The sequence below is a fragment of the Onychomys torridus genome, chromosome 12, assembly GCF_903995425.1.
Source record: "Onychomys torridus chromosome 12, mOncTor1.1, whole genome shotgun sequence".
NCBI lineage: Eukaryota > Metazoa > Chordata > Mammalia > Rodentia > Cricetidae > Onychomys > Onychomys torridus.
Genome location: NC_050454.1, coordinates 37,898,954 through 37,907,152, shown reverse-complemented (window position 1 = coordinate 37,907,152; position 8,199 = coordinate 37,898,954). Strand labels below are relative to the sequence as shown.

General features: G+C 36.1%; 1 pseudogene; it reads right to left on the bottom strand.

Moving 5' to 3' along the window:
• Window positions 1–6,288: 6,288 nt before the first annotated feature.
• LOC118594158 lies at window positions 6,289–7,207 on the bottom strand (annotated as a pseudogene).
• Window positions 7,208–8,199: the final 992 nt, after the last annotated feature.

Here is an 8,199-nt window from a genome sequence, read left to right as displayed (position 1 = left end):
TGACAAAGCAAATGAGGTGTACATACGCATGTACTCATGAAAGAATACTATTCAAAAGATGGAAACTCTGTCCCTTGGAAAACCATAGATGTATCTGGAAGATATGTCAAATGAAATCATACAACCCAGAAAGCCCAGTATTTCCTAGTTTCACTTCAATGCAGAATCTAAAACAGTGAGACACACAGAAGAGTAAATATGCAGTTATCAGAGCCTGGAGAGTTGACAGACTGAGGAATGATTGTTAAGGGAAAGTTTCAGTGGGATAAGAAGATATTTGGGACATCTTCCCCACGTGATAACAATGGCTAGTCATTAAGTACTGTGTGCATCTATCAAAACATCATTTTGTACTCATAAATAGATGCAACCATAAATTTCCAGTTCTCAATAAAGTTTACAGTGACTTACCCATCTTTAAAAAATGTTATAGCTTTTCTAAGTACATGTGGATCAGGAAAATTCTGTGCTTTGTTTATGCAGATATAGGTATGCTGTCATGTGCACACATAGAAATATATTACTTTTGTTGTTATTGGATTGCATAAAAAACAACATGTGATGCTTCTGGATATGTAATGTGAATGGTCACAATAAATCCATAGAATTGTTGCAAAATTGTAAGACAATATCTTTAACAATGTAAATATATTTGGATGAGTGTTTTTCAATTTTAGAACTTTAAGATTAGAGATAGTCATAGAACATTTTTAAGAGTATAATTTAGTTACAATATTTTTCCCTTTCCTAACTTCCATCCAAACACTCTCATGTACTCTCTCTGCTCTCCTTTAAATTCATGTTTTTTTGTCAAAAACTACTATTGCATGCATGTATGTATATATACACAATATATTAAAGTTGTTACACCAATTGTACCTGTTTAGTCCATATTTTTTGAATGTGTGCTTTCTGTATTCTTGATTTTTAATATTCCAATAGCCAGATTAAGCAGAGGGACAGTTCCTGATCCACTGCTAGGAGTTCCACAAACAGACCAAACCACACAACTGTCACACACCTGCTGAGAGCTAGGTTGGTCCCATGTAGGCTCTGTAGCTGTCAGTCCATAGTCCATGTGTTCAGACTAGCTCAAGTTAGCTGTCTCCTTGGTTTCCTCTTCACGACCTTGCTCATACACTCCCTCATCCTTCTCTTCAACAGGACTCCTGAGGCTTGTTCCAGTGCTTAGCTGTGGATATCTGGATCTGCTTTCATCAATTACTTGATAAAGGCTCTTTAATGACAATAAGGGTAGTCACCAATCTGATTACAGGAGAAGGCAAGTTCAACCATCCTTTCCACTATTGCTAGGAGTCTTAGCTAGGGTTATCCTTGTGGATTCCTGGGAGTTTCCCTGGCACCTGGCTTCTTGCTAACCCTGAAATGACCACCCATGAAGATACATCTTCCATTACTCTCTCCCTCCATCTTGCTCCCAACCCTCCTAATCCCTCATGTTCCCACTCTGCCCTGATGCTGCCTCCAATTTACATATGAACAGAGTCAAGCAAGTGTCCTTGTGGTATGATTGAGAATTCCTTGGGTATATATCCAAAATTGATATAGGTGAATCTTGAGGTAGATTGATTTCCAATTTTCTGAGAAACCGCCATACTGATTTCCAAATTGGCTGTACAAGTTTGTACTCCCACCAACAGTGAAAGAGTGTTCCCCTTGCTCCACATCCTCTCCAACATAAGCTGTCATCAGTGTATTTGATCTAAACCATTTTGACAAGTGTCAGATAGTATCTCAGAGCATTTTGATTTGCATTTACCTGATAGTTAAGGATGTTGAACAATTCTTTAAGTGTATCTCAGCCATTTGAGATTCTTCTGTTGATAATTCTCTGTTTATATTTGTACCCCATTTTTTAATTGGATTGTTTGGTATTTTCATGTCTAGTTTCTTCAGTTCTTTATATATATATATAATCTGTCAAGTGTGGGGTTGGTGAAGATTTTTTCCTGTTTTGTAGGCTGCTGTTTTGTCTTATTGACAGTGTCCTTTTCTTACAGAAGCTTTTTGGTTTCAGGAGGTCCCATTTATTAATTGTTGTTCTCAGTGTCTGTGCTACGGTATTCTATTCAGGAAGTTGACTCCTATGTCAATGTGTTCAAGACTACTTCCCACTTTCTCTTCTATCAGGTTCATTGTAACTAGATTTATGTTGAGGTCTTTGATCCACTTGGATGTGAATTTTGTGAAGGGTGATAGATATGGATATATTTGCATTCTTCTATATGCTGACATCCAGTTAGGGCAGCATTATTTGTTGAAGATGCTTTCTTTTTTTCATTGTATAATTTTGGCTTTTTTTTTTTTTAAATCAGGCCTTCATAGATATGTGGATTTATATGAGGGTCTTTGCTTAGATTCCACTAATATAACTGTGTGTTTTTATGCCAATATCATAATGTTTTTATTTCTATAGTTCTATAGTAGAGCTTAAAATCAAGGTTGGTGATACCTTTATTGGATAGGATTGTTTAAACTATCCTGTTTATTTTTTCATATGAAATTGGCTGTTGTTCATTTGAGGGCTACGTAGAATTGTGTTGGATTTTTGAGGGGGATTGCATTGAATCTTGTAGATTGCTTTTGGTAAAATTGCCACTTTTACTATGTTAATCTTACCTATCCATGAGCATGAGAGTTCTCTGCATTTTCTGATATGTTCTCCAATTATTTTCTTGAAAGAATTAAAGTTCTTGTTACACAATGTTTTTCCCTTGTTTGGTTAGAGTTATCCTAAGATATTTTATTTTATTTGTGGCTATTGCAAAGTGTGTGATTCCCTGATTTTCTCAGACCATTTATGATTTGTACATAGGAGAGCTGGTGAATTTTTTTTAGTTAATATTGTATTCAGTTACATCACTGAAGGTGTTTATTAACTGTAGGTGGTCCCTGGTAGAATTTTTGGGGTCACTTATGTATACTATAATATCATCTGCAAATAGCAAAAGTTTGACTTCCTCCTTTGCAATTTTGTTGTATTTTGAGTATTGTATTGAATAGATATTGAGAGATTGGATAGCCTTGTTGTCTTGTTTCTGATTTTAGTGGAATCGTTTTGAGTTTCTCTCCATTTAATTTGATGTTGGATGTCAACTTGCTGTATATTGCTTTTAGTATGTATAGATATGTTCCTTGTATCCTTGATCTCTCCAAGACCTTTATCATGAAGGAGTGTTGAATTTTGTCAAAGGCTGTTTCAGCATCTAATGAGATGATTATGTGGGATTTTTTATTTCAGTTTTTTATATGGTAGAATACATTGACATATCTTCATATGTTGAACGATCCCTGCATCTTTGGGATGAAGCTTACTTGATTATTGTGGATGATTTTCTGATGTGTTCTTGGATTCAGTTTATTAATATTTTAATGGCATCACTTGGGAAGAAGAAGGGACTTGGTAAGAGATGGAAGAGAATTGGAGAGGACATTGAGAGAGATTTTGAAGAAGAAACATTATGTATTAATTTATGGAATTATAAAAGAAAAAATTAATGTAAAAAAGAAAATAAATGCTCATATGACATGAAGAAAGAGGAACCATTATGATCATTTGGAGAGATTGTAAACATGTGCAACAACCAGGGAAGCAAGTACACAGGTTTCTCAAAAGGCTAGAAAGGAAGTATCATAAGATCCAGCTATACCATTGCTGTGCATATACCCAAATAACTCTACACTCTCTGATGCAGATACCAGAATACCCATGATCATTGCTGCTCTGTGTACAGTATCTGGGAAATATAATCAACCAAGACAGTCAGCAAATTATGGGTAGAAAATTAATATACTATATATATATATATATATACACACACATATATATATACATATATATATATATTTATATATATATATATATATATATATATATATATATATATATATATATATATATCTCATAATTCAATTCTCTTCAGTTGAACTGCAAACAAAATGGATTGGAAATTCCTGGAACATGGGTAGAGCTAAAAATAGTATAAGAAGAGATGTAACTCAGAGAAACTCTAAGTGTTACCCCTAATTGAGGAACTTAGTTTTGAAATTTTTTCATTTTTGTGATTAAGTTTGAGAGGGCATCTTTACAGGCCAGAGAGCAGGAGAGGAGGCACAGGATGTGGAGATTTGGGGTGAAGTCTTGATGTGGCCATTAAAACACAAACAAAGTGAAAAGAGAAAATACCAAGGTTGGTAAGGTACAAATGGGGTGTGAAAGTGCACATGGGGTAAGTAAAGCTGAGAGTAAACCAAAACTGTGGGTGTTTGAGAAAGCGACACAGAAACCTGCCACTAGGTAAGAAGAAGGTATCCAGAGGGAACGGAATGGGGGAAAACGGGTGATGGGATGAATGCCCTATGTAAATAACTGTCAGATAACTAAAGTTTAAAATCTTACAGAAAATTGCAATGCAAGGCCAATAGTGTTGACCAAAGGCAAAGTCAACCACTGTCAAATGAAAAAAGTACAAACGTTCTGATGTCTGATGTTGAGTATTTAGAGTGGAATATTCACGTTACTGCTAGTATGCGCTTTGTTGTTTCTTTGTTTTGTGTTTTAGGCTCCATCAAATACAGTATGATATGTGTAATATACACTTATTATAAAAATAAAACTATCCCTATTATGTACAGATTGTATAATCACATGTCAGGAAATCTGAGAGAAAAAATTAAGAAGATTTGAAGTACTAGGTTTTAGTTGAGTAAACAAGGAAAACTACTACTCTGAGAGTGAGTTAAAATATTAACAATATAGATAGCTATAATAAAAGATATTTTAACTGAGGGACTTTGACTTGCTGGTCACTGCTGATACTAGAATCCATGGGTATTTAAAGAAAAATATCAATGTCAAGTGCAGGATAGTTCTCCATGAGTTAACGGTGGAGGGACCAGCAGATCCCAAAGTGAAGTTGTTGCATTTTCTCTTAGGTGCTGACCAGAACTACATGGTGAGACTCTATTACTGAAGACACTGCACTCTTGACCAAGAACAGAGAGACAACAGCCTGGAGACAAGCAAGAAGCTCTCTCCCCGAGAGTAGTCCCAGCCCTCAGAGTCGTAGAAGGTGCTATTGAGGCTGCAGTGGAAAAACACTCATCAATGGCCCTGACACCTGTCAAGCAATTTGTGTCCACTGATTAGTGTCAGGATGACTGCTAGGGGCTAATCAATGGCCTAGTGATTGGATCTTATACCAACTTCAAGAATGAATGCATTCCTGGTACTGTAAACATGACCAAAAGCACCTGGCTAGGGTGGTCTCAAGCCCTGTGGGGTTGGATTTACCACTTCTTATTGTGCTAAATGGACATGAGGTCAAACTACTTTCTAAATGGATGGATTATTAGCCATAGACTAGTGCAGTTTTCAGCCTTGGTCATGGAAGCTTCTTATTGTGGAAGACAATGGTTAATTCAGAGACTCAAAATGGGGCTTTTGAATGTGAGAGGATGGGGGTGACAGAAAAAAAAATTGGATGAGGAAGACAGCGAATGGAAGTGGTCTAAATACTGTATTTATATATGAACTTTCCAAAAACAAAGTTTAAAAAAACTGACCACAGTGCTGAAAATAAGCAACTCTAGAGTCCACAGTCCTGAATGGGACAACTCTAACAGGCTTAAGGAACATGATGGACGAGTGGGAGAAGAAACAGAAAGCCAGAGGAAGAGGAGGGTTCTGTGAAACACTACCTTCTGTGTTCAGCATGGTCATTGGAATCATGAACACACAGAGGGGAGGATGCCTGCACAGACAGACATGAGAGCAGGGAGGGCTCTGTTGGACAGGAAGAAGAGAATCGACAGGGGTGTGGGAGGATGGCGGGCGACAGCTGGTGGTACTTATGATCATGTGCAATGCATACATTTATGAAACAAAGAATAATCAATAAAAGAAAAGTAGAAATCAAATCCATACATTTGGAGTTTTGTTTCAATAATAAACAAAAACATCTATTAGGAAAAGAAGAATTAATTAATTATATGAAGACAATAATTTGTGGACAATTTCTGTTCTTCTTTGTGTGTGAATTAAAAAACAATTAATACTCTACCTTTACTTAATGACTTCACTATTTTATAAATAATAATAATAATAATAACAATAATACAAGCTTTTTAGTCTACATTTTATTGCTTTACTTGGCATTATGTAAAACAAAATCCCTATTATGTGCAAAATACAGGGCCAAATATTATGATGAATTTAAACAGGGAATCAGGTGATAGAAAACACCTTTGCGTTTTCAGAAATAGTCATCATTTTGTGAGTTTTCTTAAGGCATCTAAAACTTCTTTATTTCTTAGGCTGTATATAAAGGGGTTTAGCAGAGGAATGATAATGGTGTAGAACAATGAATACATTTTTCCCTGATAATTGTCTGTGTCAGATCCAGAGAGCACATATATGACAAAGAGGGTGCCATAGAACAAAGAGACAGATGCCAGATGGGCACTGCAGGTGGAGAAGGCTTTGCTTCTACCCTTCTCGGACTTTGTTTTCAGGATGACAAAGAGCACACGCATATAAGAAACTATAATGCACATAAAAGTACTCACTTGCATACAAATTGCAAAAATGAAAATGATCAATGAGTTAATTGATGGGTCAATGCAAGAAATTGTATAGAGTGGCAAGACATCACAGTAAAAGTGATCTATTATATTGGAACTACAAAATGTTAACCTAAATAACAATCCAACATGAAGTAAGGCATGTAGAAGTCCAATTAGATATGACACACTTATGAACTGAACAGAGTCTGTTCAACATCACCAGTAGATAAAGCAGAGGGTTGCATATGGCTACATAGCGGTCATAGGCCATCGCTACCAGGAGGAAACATTCTGCAGTTGCACTTGAACAAAAAAAGTAAAATTGGGAGAAACACTCACCCAGTGATATCATGTCATTCTTATTTAAAACTTTTATAAGTATCTTTGGAGTCACAGAGGATGAAGTACAGGCATCAGCAAAGGCTAAATTTCCAAGGAAAAGTTACATGGGAGTCTGAAGATGGGGATCCTTCTGGATGAGGAAGATTAAGCCAAGGTTTCCCACCATGGTGATGACATAGATGAAGAAGAACACCAGGAAGAGGGGGACTTGCAGCTCTGGACGATCTGTTATTCCTCTGAGAACAAACTCAGTCAGCAGGGTCCTGTTTCCTTCCATCATACCCCCTCAGGCTGCTCACTGCAAGGAGGGAGGAGATTTTTTTAAAATGTGACTAAGACTCAGTAAGAACAGGACTAGATTAAGACCACTTTCCTGTGCTACAGATACTCCACAATCAACAGATAGGAAGGTGTCATATGTCTGCTTTTTAAACACGCCATTAACAGAAAGTAATTTCTGAACAGTTTTAATGTAGAAACTTTCAGCATCCAATTATCTGAAACATGAATGGGAAAACAGACACTAATTTACCTGGTCTCATTTTTTCTGTATGTGTTGTCTCTGTTTGTGTGTGTGTGTGTGTGTGTGTGTGAAAGAGAGAGAGAGAGAGAGAGAGAGAGAGAGAGAGAGAGAGAGAGAGAGAGAGATTGTATACAGAATTTAGAATGATAAAATACGTAATACACTTTATACTAAAATGGCTTTTTGATTGTTTGCTTGTTTTTGATTTTATGAAATACGGTTTGTCTTTCTCTATCCCAGGCTATCCTGGTGCTAATATGCAGACTAGGCTGGCCTCAAACTCAGATCCACCTGCTTCTGTCTCCAGATTGCTGGGATTAAAGGCACAGGGCACCCTGCCAGGCTTATACTAAAATGTCTTAAAAAGACACTAGCTCAGGTTGAAAAAAATTTCTATTTTCCATAAGATTTGATATTTTATTATTAATAAATATTCTAATACAAAGTGACAGTTTATGTAACGTCATTGTCATTCTGTCCTTTGAAAATACACCCAAGAACTTCTCCCATTTTCCTCCCTCTTTTCTCATCTTCTTTCTTCTTCTAGATGAAATCCTTTCGACTTTCATTTTATATATACACATCAGTCTTTCAAATGGTTTATTTGATAAGGATACTTAATATGTCTTTGGTATTACTTATGCACATAATTCTTTCATCTTAACATATTCATAGCCAAGTAATAAATCTTATTTCTGCTTTTTTTCTGTTCCTTACAACATCATAGCTTTCTAATAGACTTTTTTTTA